We start from the raw sequence: 12,685 nt of genomic DNA, 5'->3' as shown, positions 1-12,685 counted from the left end.
GAGTGGCAAGCAGGAAGCTTTACACAGAATAGTTGTGAAGTCATAATGCGAAACTAATATCCCTCCCCCCAAATGATTCTGTGCTTTCAACAGGAAGTGCAATGAATAGAAACCACGCGGTCCCTAACAGTAACAGTATAGCAGAGTGAGGGTCGTGTGAATAAACTCTCCCGCTCAAAATGGTCGCAATACCGGTCGTAAGATATCGCTTTCCATGTTGTGCTGTTTCTAGACACTACTCTCCGTATACTGCTGGCATTTTTTTTCATTTTTCATTACTTTATTGTCCCATCGCTGGGAAATTCGGGTCGCTTCCTCCCAGTGGAAAGCTAGCAGCAACGGAGTCGCGCTACCCAGGTGTCTGCGTGTATAGGTGTATTCAGCCACCTGCACTTATGGCAGAATTACCAAGGTCTTTTACGTGCCATTGTGATGACACGGGGGTGGGACATGGCTTCCGTCTCTGGGTCTGCACATAAAGTTGACCCGTGTCCGTCCCAGGCCCGAATTCGAACCTGCGACCTTTCGATCACAAGTCCAGTGCTCTACCAACTGAGCTACCGGGCGACGCAGTAATGGACCCGAGATCAGATTAATGACATACTTGTGCTTACTTCAATATCGAGTGACAAAGACTGAGAAAAAAACTGCTGAGAAAAAAAAAGACTTAAGTCGTGTCGTGTGTGCCACTGCCAATGTGTGTGTGTGTGTGTGTGTGTGCGTGTGTGTGTGAGACAGAGAGAGAGGTGGAGGGAGAAATGGAGGAAGAGAGGGGTGGAGGGGAGGGGGAGAGCAGATAGACCTTTGAAACCGAAACCGAGCCGGATGCCACATGCGATCTGAACAATTTAAATGTTCTAATGAAAATGAAATGCATGTGCACCTGCCAAGCCATGTTTCGGCTCACCACGTGAGCAAGTACAGTATTACGCAAAAGATGATACTTCCTATCTAAAACATACCACTACCCAACTTGTGGATGGAACAAGAACATTAACATTAACATTCAAAACATTAACAACAAAATCGAACAAAGTCCGAGAGTTACAGGTATCCGTCGTATCCTTTTACCACAGACGAAATCCATGCCGGGAAGTGTCACGCTAACAATAAATACCACTGTACAATACCAAATCCGTCGCACACCGCGGAACGATATAAGTACACACTGCGAGACGTAATCTGACATAGAGAAAAGCCCACTCACGTTGTTAGCGCATGGATACTGTGACCGCACTTTAGGTCAACCAACAGCGGAGAAACGCATGTCTCTGCCTTCTCTCTCTCTCTCTTGGCTTTGACGACGAACACACACATACACAATACGACTCCGACCACGCGATTCTACTGCACTAGTTCAATCCTTCTTTCCCGCTGGTGAAGATAGCGAAGTGTGCACACACAGCGTTTAAAACCACACAGGCTTTCAGTCCCGTCTCGCCATGTGTGTGTGTGTCACTGCAGTATTCCGCCGCTACCACTACTGTTGTAGGAAGAAGCACGCTGCCTTGTTCCTGTGTGTACCACTGACACACAAACTCTACCGCTCCACACAAGACACAGTATTGTCAAGTGTGTCACAAGAGATGATCACCACAACTAACTATCGCCTGAAACGACACAGACCGAACTGAGCGGCGTGTGAAGCGACACAACACACAGAGCTAACAACACGCGGTAGTGGCGAGTGGCGGCGAAGCAGAAGCGAAGACGACTGAAAACACAATCACGGCACACACAGACACAACCTGGCCGTCTGCTGTCTTCTCCCGTCTTCCCGTCTCTCTCTCTGGCTGCTAGCTTCTCTCGGCATAGGGTCGTGTCCTCAATGCGAGGTTTCCGCGACCTCGCGCGTTTTACTACTTTTGGTTTCGCGTGCTCCCACAGTAAAAAGATCACGCGACATTACAGCGAAGAAAGAGAATGTGCCATGAAATTAATTCGACAAAAATGTCCGACTCTGCATTGGAAGCAGCTGAAGTGCTGATTTTTGGCATGTATTTCATTTGAAGTTTGCTTTTACCCGTCAACATGATCGCTTCAAACACGATCGCTTCAAACGATTATAAACAATCGACTGGCATACTGTTATCAGAAATAATGCTCACGAAATAATCGTTATCTGTTGCAATGCATTCTGTTAATGTTGCATTTTGTCAATATCAGATTCTATGACTGTTTAAATGATACGTTTGTTTGTTTGTTTATTTGTTGCTTAACGTCCAGCCGACTACGCAGAGCCATATCAGGACGAGGAAGGGGGGGATGAAGGGGGCCACTTGTCAAGCGATTCCTGTTTACAAATGCACTAACCCATTACTTGTGTCCCAGCAGGCTTTAGTAAAACTAAATTAATACCTACTGGAAGATTACCAGTTTCCAGTATGTTAAAATAGGCTTAATCTATCTACTGCTGGACTTACATCAGAACACTAACAGATTAAACTATACATGAATCGCGAGACAAGCGGCAAGAGAAGAGATTTTTGGAAAAAATACAGGTGAATGAGCAAGAAGGCAGAAAAAAGAAAAGAATTCATGAAGAAAAAGAGAGCATGACAGGAAAGAGGAACCAAAAATCTACCTAACAGCAAACTAGAAAGCTCCTGCGGTTCCAAAAACAGGAGGGGCCTTTAATTTCATAACCGCAGTGCCCCACTGCGGGATAAATGATACGTATGTACTGTGAAAAAACTTCACTGGGTATAATCCTTTACGATCATGCACTGTAGTGCTCAATCTGCCATGAATATGCTGCAAACTCCCATCTATCTCAACAACAAGTATCCACAAACTATTCTTTCTTTCTTTGTTTCTTTATTTGGTGTTTAACGTCGTTTTCAACCACGAAGGTTATATCGCGACGGGGAAAGGCGGGAGATGGGATAGAGCCACTTGTCAATTGTTTCTTGTTCACAAAAGCACTAATCAAAAATTTGCTCCAGGGGCTTGCAACGTTGTACAATGTATGACCTTACTGGGAGAATCAAGTTTCCAGTACATTTCTTACATACTACTTGACTAAAATCTTTACAAAAATTGACTATATTCTATACAAGAAACACTTAACAAGGGTAAAAAGAGAAACAGAATCCGTTTGTCGCCTCTTACGACATGCTGGGGAGCATAAATAAATCCCTGCGCCTTGAATATGTGCGCGATATAAATTGAATAAAAAAAATATAAAAAAATAAAAAAATCCCTGCGCTTAGAACTGTACCCACGGAATACGCGCGATATAAGCCTCATATTGATTGATTGATTGATTCCTGGCAAAACTGTATAGGCATAGATAAACAAAATGTCCTCCAAATACCCATGTGACTTTGGAATAATAGGCCGTGAAAAGTAAATATTCGCCGTAATGGCTTGAGATTTACTGGCGGATGTGAATGCGTGATATATTGTGTAAAAAATTCCATCTCACACGGCAGAAATTAATATGTAAAGCGCTTAAAGAACGTCAAGCGCTATATAAATCTCCCTTATAAAAAAATAAAAAAATAAAGGACTGAAAGCTTTGAAAACGACCTAAAACATGCAACAGTATACGTACAACATTGTACTTTGGTTTCCAAACCGACACAATTCAAAGCTAGACTGATCACAACGATAACTTCAACAACATCTAATCAAAATGTGGCTTTATATTTAAGCAATAAGCATCAAAATGTGATAAACCCATTGATATTTGAAGTTTTGTTAGGTTTTGGAGTAGTTTTGTAAGTTGCAAAACGCCACTTGTCGCCCAGTGAATGTAGACAAAAACAAGAAATTCCTCCGAGGTAGGGAAAACACCCCCGTCAAAGGGAAATAACCTTCTCAGTTGGTGGCAGTGAGAATGGTTATTTCCCTTTGACCATTAATATGTCCCTCTATAAGTCCTTGTATAATTTTAATCCACCAATAACTCCCTAACCGTGTGTTTGACTGGTCCCAATTTTTGTAAGGACCGTCTCAGGAATGTATAGAACCTGTTCACCAAGTTTGGTGACGATCGGTCCGTTCATTCTTGAGATCTATATGCGAACACAAACACACAAACAAACAAAACAAACACATCGACCGAATCCTAAACACACCCCTATACCGGGGGTGTAAAGATGAAACCTGACCACTGTTCCACACATAGCGACTACCGTCAAGTATTTTGCGCCCTGCCCCGTCCTGCAGTAAGTACCACTATCAGTTTCCTGCAGACTATTATTGGCATCCACTGCGCCACCACGGCCCACAGCCCCTGCTAATAAGTCTTAGCTCCAAAAGCGCTTTGTGAGCTATGCCACATACACACACACACAAAAACATTCACCCAAGCTCTGCCCTCATCCCCCCCCCTCCACACACACCCCCTCGTCTCCTCCGGTGTCGTCCCAACGTCAGCTTTGTGGCAGGGGCTATTTCTGTGTGGCAGCATTATTGACAGAGTCAGAGGTCTTTGTCGACAAGAGTCCCGCCAAAAACTGCTCTCCCTCCCCCTTCTTTGGCGTTTTTGTGCTTGCTTCTGTTTGCTGACACCTTTCTCTCGCTCGGTCTGTGTGTGTGTGTGTGTCTCTCTCTCTCTCTCTCTATGTCTCTCGCTCTGTCTCTCTCTGTCTGTCTGTCTCTCTCGCTCTATCTCTCTCTCTGTCTCGCTCTCTCGGTTGAGTCGTCTCTCTCTGTCTCCTCGTTGAGTCCTCTCTCTTTCTGTGTGTCAGTGTGTCTCTCACTCTCTCTTGGTTATGAGTCCAGTCTCTCTCTCTCTCTCTCTCTCTCTCTCTCTGTCTCTCTCTCTCTCTCTCTCTCTCTCTCTCTCTCTCTCTCTCTCTCTCTCTCTCTCTCTCTCTCTCGAGCCCTGTCCATTATAACTGCAGGCTGCAAAACATGTCTAGATATTATCAAGGGGGAGATTCAATATCACTGGGACAGTTGACTGACAGATCAGATGTGATGTTTTGCCAGTGTCATCCCGGAAAACATCAGAGTGGGATTATGCTTTAAAGTCAGAGATATCTCATCATTCTGCGTGTGTGTGTGTGTGGGAGGGGGGTACGTGTGTGTGGGTGTGTATGTGCGTGCATGTGTGTGTGTGTGCGCGTGACTCCCTGCTTGAGTGTGTGCGTGCGCGTCAGTGAATACAAATGTGCGCGTGCGCGTGTTTGCATAATTATCTCAAAGCACGTAAACCCTGTCAGCTTGCAGCAAAGGTCAGGGTGACATGTCACAAAAGACACACACCGATAACATAAAATATATCCCCCTCTTTCAACCCGCTCGCACTCCCCTTACCTCCATTCAACAAATAAAACGCACACTGATATTGAAGAAGGTCCCTGTATAAACCGGCATTTAACCACCATGACCCCCACCGGCATAATCCACCATTGTTATTCAAGGAGATTTCCTGCCGCCTCGCGATACAAAAGTACTGAAAAACAGGATTTAAAGCCGGACGCATACAAAAAATAAAACAACGATGTATATCGCGAAAGCGAGGCCATGCATGCAATTATGTTTTGAAAAGTTTGTTTGGCTGCCACTTTGTCGCAGCGTCATTTAAACATGCGATTAGGAATTATAGCACTCATATTAAAAAATACTTCAGGGTGGAAGATAAGCACATTGAAAGCAATACAAGAACTCTGTTCACCATGTCTCTCTCTCTCTCTCTCTCTCTCTCTCTCTCTGCGCGTGCGTGTGTGTGTGTGTGTGTGCGTGTCAGTGTGTGTGTGTGTGTGTGTGCGTGTGTGTGCGTGTGTGTGTGTGAGAGAGAGAGAGAGAGAGAGAGAGAGAGAGAGAGAGAGAGAGAGAGAGAGAGAGAGAGAGAGAGAGAGAGAGAGAGAGAGAGAGAGAGAGAGAGAGAGAGAGAGAGAGAGCCTGCCCCTCCTCAACATGCACTTATTAACAACGAACCATAATGTTGTTTCCTTTCGAATAAAACGAATTGACTGAATCACACGACGCCCCGTACTTGTTATTGACACATTAATTTACCATCGTGAAACTGCCTAACATGTACTTAAAAGTCCACAGAAAAACTTTTTAATTTGAAAGTAATTTCCTCTGACTAAAATTTGTCCCCAACCAATTTTAATGAAATGTTCAATTGTTGATGAACTGTGCGGCAGCACTTGGAACGAAACCATAACACTTCCCCCCAAAAGTTGTAAAGACGAGATCCATTGTTATTGGTCCCATATCAATTTCCTCGTCTCTCCTTCCATCTGCATTATCCAACCTGAAAGGTAGTACTTCTGGACCAATTAAAAACCGCCTACGCGCTCGTGACAAACCGCTCGCGCTGTGTGTGAGCCAATGAGGAGTTGCGTTACAACGAGAAGCGGCAGATGTTGTGAAGAGTGACTGTGTGTTGACATGAATATCAAGTGATCTCGAGAAGAAACTTGACGCTTGCAAACAAGGTGTGTGCATCGTCCGGAAAGCGTTACCTGCCCTTTGTAATTCCCACTACCTCGGTTGTCTTCTCTTGAATGCACTAGATTTATTGATGGTCGCTCCTGCCCTGCTGTTGTAATTAAATGCAAACATTATACACAGATCTTTGTCTGTCTATGAATGACTCTCAGAGATCTAATATTCACCCTTTTTTTCTCTATTTCTCCAAGCTCTCTCTCTCTCGTTTGCTTCCCTTTCATCCTGTCCCTACGTGGTAAATCGAATTCTCCTCATCGACCAATGGAAACCTCAACATGCAAATGAAGCCCAAAAAGGCACTGGAGGAATGCAAATCACAGGCAAATATTTGCAGACAAATCTGGAAACTTGCAACAAACTGCAGGCAGGCGCACGTTGACCCAAGCAATCACCTTAATCTTGAAAGTGAAAAACTGCGTTGGCAAGCTCCACAGGATTTTGAATAAGACGCTCAGAGATCAGAGAGAGAGAGAGAGAGAGGGGGAGGGGGGAGAGAGGGGGGAGAGAGCGAGAGACAGAGGGAGAGATAGAGCGAGAGGAAAGAACAAGTCGCGTAAGGCGAAAATACAATATTTAGTCAAGTAGCTGTCGAACTCACAGAATGAAACGCAATGCCATTTTACTCGTAGCATCGTCAGGCCACCGCTCATGGCAAAGGCAGTGAAATTGACAAGAAGAGCGGGGTAGTAGTTGCGCTAAGAGGGATAGCACGCTTTTCTGTACCTCTCTTTGTTTTAACTTTCTGAGCGTGTTTTTAATCCAAACATATCATATCTATATGTTTTTGGAATCAGGAACCGACAAGGAATAAGATGAAAGTGTTTTTACATTGATTTGGACAATTTAATTTTGATAATAATTTTTATATATTTAATTTTCAGAGCTTGTTTTTAATCCGAATATAACATATTTATATGTTTTTGGAATCAGCAAATGATGGAGAATAAGATAAACGTAAATTTGGATCGTTTTATAAATTTTTATTTTTTTTTACAATTTTCAGATTTTTAATGACCAAAGTCATTAATTAATTTTTAAGCCACCAAGCTGAAATGCAATACCGAACCCCGGGCTTCGTCGAAGATTACTTGACCAAAATTTGAACCAATTTGGTTGAAAAATGAGAGCGTGACAGTGCCGCCTCAACTTTCACGAAAAGCCGGATATGACGTCATCAAAGACATTTATCAAAAAAATGAAAAAAACGTATGGGGATATCAATCCCAGGAACTCTCATGTCAAATTTCATAAAGATCGGTCCAGTAGTTTGGTCTGAATCGCTCTACACGCACGCACGCACGCACACACACACACACACACACATACACACACACATACACCACGACCCTCGTTTCGATTCCCCCTCGATGTTAAAATATTTAGTCAAAACTTGACTAAATATAAAAAGGGAAAGAGAGGGAGGGGGAGAGCGGTTAAGAGAGGGGAGAGAGAGAGAGAGAGAGAGAGAGAGAGAGAGAGAGAGAGAGAGAGAGAGAGAGAGAGAGAGAGAGAAAGAGAAAGAGAGAGACAGACAGACAAGACAGGAAGATGGTAGAGGAGGGAACAGAATAGTGCAGGAAAAACCCACTCCTAATTGTCAAACTTTATTTCAACTCCATTCATGACAGCGGGCCGATCCAACGTCGCTATGCATGCAGACGAGCTCACCACAATCTGATAATACAAAGATAAACACACAGCAAATGTAACTAAAGGGACAGCAAAACATTATGTTGTGCATGACAGTGACGACCCCTCCACACACTGGGAGGTTTGCACGCCACACAGAGGCAGAAAGATGTTTTGTCAGCTAAACCTCAAAACTCGTTCTGTAAGTGTCTGCCGTCCCGTAGAACCTGTTGCAGGTATGGGTAGGGAGGAAGTGGGGGGGGTGGGGGAGGGAGGGGGCACGCGCAAAGAAACATGAGAGAAGTTGGTTAAGTTTAAATTTCTAAAGAGTTAATTTTAGATCCTGTTACAGTGTTGCATAAGTGGTCACCCGTGACAGAAAGACAGGTACGCATGCAACAGCCCGCTATTCTAGTCAAGGTCTAAAGATGTCAAAACTTCGAACGGCTCTGATGCAAAAGTGCGGTAAAACACTGAAGTAAGGCAAGGGAACAGACCAAGTTTAAACAACAACAACACCAAAAACAACAACAACAAATTATCGTGGTATCAAACTCCTCGTTTTCTATGGTCACTCTATACTGGTAAATCACTCAAGCGCAGTTTGTTTCAGAAGAACCAAGGCAGTTTATGACTCACAGTGAGTAAAACAACAGCAACACACACCAGAGGCACACCGTAATGTTGGCGCCATCAAAACAGTCTCTGGTACAGGAATAACAACAACAACACACACCAGAGAAACATCGTAATCTTGGTGCCATCAAAACAGTCTCTGGTACAGGAATAACAAAAACAACACACACCAGAGAAACATCGTAATGTTGGCGCCATCAAAACAGTCTCTGGTACGGGAATAACAACAGCAACACACAAGAGAAACACCGTAATGTTGGCGCCATCAAAACAGTCTCTGGTACAGGAATAACAACAGCAACACACAAGAGAAACACCGTAATGTTGGCGCCATCAAAACAGTCTCTGGTACGGGAATAACAACAGCAACACACAAGAGAAACACCGTAATGTTGGCGCCATCAAAACAGTCTCTGGTACGGGAATAACAACAGCAACACACATACCGGCACGGTGGCCTAGTGGTAAGGCGTCCGCCCCGTGATCGGGAGGTCGTGGGTTCGAAACCCGGCCGGGTCATACCTAAGACTTTAAAATTGGCAATCTAGTGGCTGCTCCGCCTGGCGTCTGGCATTATGGGGTTAGTGCTAGGACTGGTTGGTCTTGTGTCAGAATAATGTGACTGGGTGAGACATGAAGCCTGTGCTGCGACTTCTGTCTTGTGTGTGGCGCACGTTATATGTCAAAGCAGCACCGCCCTGATATGGCCCTTCGTGGTCGGCTGGGCGTTAAGCAAACAAACAAACAAACAAACAGCAACACACAAGAGAAACACCGTAATGTTGGCGCCATCAAAACAGTCTCTGGTACGGGAATAACAACAGCAACACACAAGAGAAACACCGTAATGTTGGCGCCATCAAAACAGTCTCTGGTACGGGAATAGCAACAGCAACACACAAGAGAAACACCGTAATGTTGGCACCATCAAAACAGTCTCTGGTACAGGAATAACAACTGCAACACACACCAGAGAAACACCGTAATGTTGGCACCATCAAAACAGTCTCTGGTACAGGAATAACAACAGCAACACACAAGAGAAACACCGTAATGTTGGCGCCATCAAAACAGTCTCTGTGGTACAGGAATAACAACAACACACACCAGAGAAACACCGTAATATTGGCGCCATCAAAACAGTCTCTGGTACAGGAATAACAACAACACACACCAGAGAAACACCGTAATGTTGGCGCCATCAAAACAGTCTCTGGTACGGGAATAACAACAGCAACACACACCAGAGAAACACCGTAATGTTGGCGCCATCAAAACAGTCTCTGGTACAGGAATAACAACAACACACACCAGAGAAACATCGTAATGTTGGCACCATCAAAACAGTCTCTAGTATATACAGGAATAACAACTGCAACACACACCAGAGAAACACCGTAATGTTGGCGCCACCAAAACAGTCTCTGGTACAGGAATAACAACAGCAACACACACCAGAGAAACACCGTAATGCTGGCGCCATCAAAACAGTCTCTAGTACACATCACTAAAACTGCCATCCCGGAGAGGAGGAAAACAAAACATATCGAGCACGAAAATCCACTAAGGCATATAGGATTAGTGAATCGGACACAGCAGGGGAACCCATAAACACATCTCTTTTCTTGCCCGCGTTGGAGTGAGAGGACAATGTCCTCCATACAGCAACAGGACCGCTGACATATAAGTCCCTTGCATGGTAGGAGCACCTGCCTTTGCTATGCTAAATTTCTATTTTTGTCCCCAGAATAAGAATCTATTTGGGACATGAGGTGGAACCTGCCTTTACAACTCACGGCTGTTTTATATGCTGCCGGTGCTTTACTGGACAGGGCAGTCCTCTGACAAAGACGTGTACCATATAGCGAATGGTTTTTTTCTCTCCTTTTTACATTTAGTCAAGTTTTGACTAAATGTTTTAACATAGAGGGGGGAATCGAGACGAGGGTCGTGATGTGTGTGTGTGTGTGTGTGTGTGTCTGTCTGTCTGTCTGTGTGTGTGTGTGTGTAGAGCGATTCAGACTAAACTACTGGACCGATCTTTATGAAATTTGACATGACAGTTCCTGGGTATGATATCCTCAGACGTTTTTTTCATTTTTTGGATAAATGTCTTTGATGACGTCATATCCGGCTTTTCGTGAAAGTTGAGGCGGCACTGTCACGCTCTCATTTTTCAACCAAATTGGTTGAAATTTTGGTCAAGTAATCTCCGACGAAGCCCGGACTTCGGTATTGCATTTCAGCTTGGTGGCTTAAAAATTAATTAATGACTTTGGTCATTAAAAATCTGAAAATTGTAAAAAAATTATTTTGTTTTTAAAACGATCCAAATTTACGTTCATCTTATTCTCCATCATTTTCTCATTCCAAAAACATATAAATATGTTATATTTGGATTAAAAACAAGCTCTGAAAATTAAAAATATAAAAATTATGATCAAAATTAAATTTTCGAAATCGATTTAAAAACAATTTCATCTTATTCCTTGTCGGTTCCTGATTCCAAAAACATATAGATATGATATGTTTGGATTGAAAACACGCTCAGAAAGGTAAAACGAAGAGAGGTACAGAAAAGTGTGCTATCCTTCTCAGCGCAACTACTACCCCGCTCTTCTTGTCAATTTCACTGCCTTTGCCATGAGCGGTGGACTGACGATGCTACGAGTATACGGTCTTGCTGCGTTGCATTGCGTTCAGTTTCATTCTGTGAGTTCGACAGCTACTTGACAAAATGTTGTATTTTCGCCTTACGCGACTTGTTTACATTTAGTCAAGTTTTGACTAAATGTTTTAACATAGAGGGGGGAATCGAGACGAGGGTCGTGGTGTATGTGTGTCTGTCTGTCTGTCTGTCTGTGTGTGTGTGTGTAGAGCGATTCAGACTAAACTACTGGACCGATCTTTATGAAATTTGACATGAGAGTTCCTGGGTATGATATCCTCAGACGTTTTTTTCATTTTTTTGATAAATGTCTTTGATGACGTCATATCCGGCTTTTCGTGAAAGTTGAGGCGGCACTGTCACGCTCTCATTTTTCAACCAAATTGGTTGAAATTTTGGTCAAGTAATCTCCGACGAAGCCCGGACTTCGGTATTGCATTTCAGCTTGGTGGCTTAAAAATTAATTAATGACTTTGGTCATTAAAAATCTGAAAATTTAAAAAAAAAATTTTGTTTTATAAAACGATCCAAATTTACGTTCATCTTATTCTCCATCATTTTCTCATTCCAAAAACATATAAATATGTTATATTTGGATTAAAAACAAGCTCTGAAAATTAAAAATATAAAAATTATGATCAAAATTAAATTTTCGAAATCAATTTAAAAACAATTTCATCTTATTCCTTGTCGGTTCCTGATTCCAAAAACATATAGATATGATATGTTTGGATTGAAAACACGCTCAGAAAGTTAAAACGAAGAGAGGTACAGAAAAGCGTGCTATCCTTCTCAGCGCAACTACTACCCCGCTCTTCTTGTCAATTTCACTGCCTTTGCCATGAGCGGTGGACTGACGATGCTACGAGTATACGGTCTTGCTGCGTTGCATTGCGTTCAGTTTCATTCTGTGAGTTCGACAGCTACTTGACTAAATGTTGTATTTTCGCCTTACGCGACTTGTTTCTTCTTCTCTCTCTCTTTTAAACAAGGTACTGCTTATACAATGACGGGTGTACTATGGTGAATGCTTTTCTGAGCCAGGTACTGCATAACAACAATGACGTTCTCTGTGGTGAATGCTTTTCTGAACAAGGTACTGCATAACAATGACGTTTACAATGGTGAATGCTTTTCTGAACAAGGCATAACAATGGCGTTCACTATGGTGAATGCTTTTCTGAACAAGGTACTGCATAACAATGGCGTTCTCTATGGTGAATGCTTTTCTGAACAAGGTACTGCATAACAATGGCGTTCACTATGGTGAATGCTTTTCTCAAGAAGGTACTGCATAACAATGGCGTTCTCTATGGTGAATGCTTTTCTGAACAAGAT

Source organism: Littorina saxatilis, linkage group LG13 (genome assembly GCF_037325665.1).
Source record: "Littorina saxatilis isolate snail1 linkage group LG13, US_GU_Lsax_2.0, whole genome shotgun sequence".
Taxonomy (NCBI): Eukaryota; Metazoa; Mollusca; class Gastropoda; order Littorinimorpha; family Littorinidae; genus Littorina; species Littorina saxatilis.
The sequence above is the reverse complement of the archived record's forward strand: the minus strand, read 5'-3'. Positions refer to the sequence as shown.